This window comes from Rattus norvegicus, chromosome X (genome assembly GCF_036323735.1).
Source record: "Rattus norvegicus strain BN/NHsdMcwi chromosome X, GRCr8, whole genome shotgun sequence".
Taxonomy (NCBI): domain Eukaryota; kingdom Metazoa; phylum Chordata; class Mammalia; order Rodentia; family Muridae; genus Rattus; species Rattus norvegicus.
Genome location: NC_086039.1, coordinates 146,149,216 through 146,150,358, shown reverse-complemented (window position 1 = coordinate 146,150,358; position 1,143 = coordinate 146,149,216). Strand labels below are relative to the sequence as shown.

Below are 1,143 nucleotides of genomic sequence, written 5' to 3'. Positions count from 1 at the left end.
GTCCCATAAATTTATGTGTGAATTTCATAATTTTGTTTGTCATAGCAAGTGATTATTATACCATTCTTTTAATTTAGCACATTCTCTTTGCCCATTCATTGATAGATGCCCAACTTGGCTATTTCTATTTGTCTATTATGAAGAGAGCAGGAATGCACAAGTATATATGTAGTAATATGTAGAGTCTTTAAGGTATAACCGCAAGTGTGGTATCCTGAATCTTTTTTTTTTTTTTACAATATAGAACACTTCACAAATTTGTGTGTCATAATTGTTCAGGGGCCATCCTAATCTTCTCTGCATCGTTCCAATTTTAATATATGTGCTGCCAAAGCAAGCACAGTATCCTGAATATTGTTAAAGATTTTTCAGCTATTTGAGGATCCTCCCCACTGATTTCCATAATAAAGCTACATTTTTATTTTCAGCAAAGAAACAATTCCACAGACAAAGAGACTAAAGCTTATATCATATAAAATATATAAGAAATTTGAACTTAGCATTCTTCTAAAAATGTCAGTTGGTTCTTTATATAGCTAAAACCATCCGGTGGAAAAGAAACAGCATTTTCAACAAATGGTGCTGGTTCAACTGGCAGTCAACATGTAGAAGAATGCAAACTGCTCCATTCTTATCACCCTGTAAAAAGCTCAAGTCCAAGTGGATCAAGGACATCCACATAAAACACATACACACTGAATCTTATAGAAAGAAAAGTGAGGAAGAGCCTCAAATTCTTGGGCATAAGGTTAAACTTTCTGAACAGAACAGGCTTATGCTTTAAGAGTAATAATTGACAAATGGGACTTCATAAAATTAAAAAAAAACTTCTATAAAATAAAGGGCATCATCAATAGAACAAAATAGCAGCTCACAGATTGGGAAAAGATATTTACCAACCCTACATCCAATAGAGGACTAATATCTAAAATATACAAAGACTCAAGAAGTTAAACTCCAGAGAACAAAGTAACCATATTAAAAAGAGTTTTATGGAGCTAAGTGAAGAATTCTCAACTGCGGACTCTCATATGGTTGAGACACACTTAAAGAAATGTTCTACATCCTTAGTCATCAGAGAAATAGAAATCAAAATGATACCTCACAGCAGTCAGAATGGCTAAGATCAAAAACACAGGTAAT

At 33.2% G+C, this 1,143-nt stretch overlaps 1 non-coding gene across 1 annotated transcript; it reads right to left on the bottom strand.

Annotated features, from left to right (window-relative positions):
* Positions 1–234: 234 nt before the first annotated feature.
* On the bottom strand, positions 235–341 carry LOC120099397 (U6 spliceosomal RNA). The gene has a single exon (XR_005498586.1). It is a non-coding gene; the product is annotated as a U6 spliceosomal RNA (small nuclear RNA).
* Between the last annotated feature and the right edge of the window lie 802 nt (positions 342–1,143).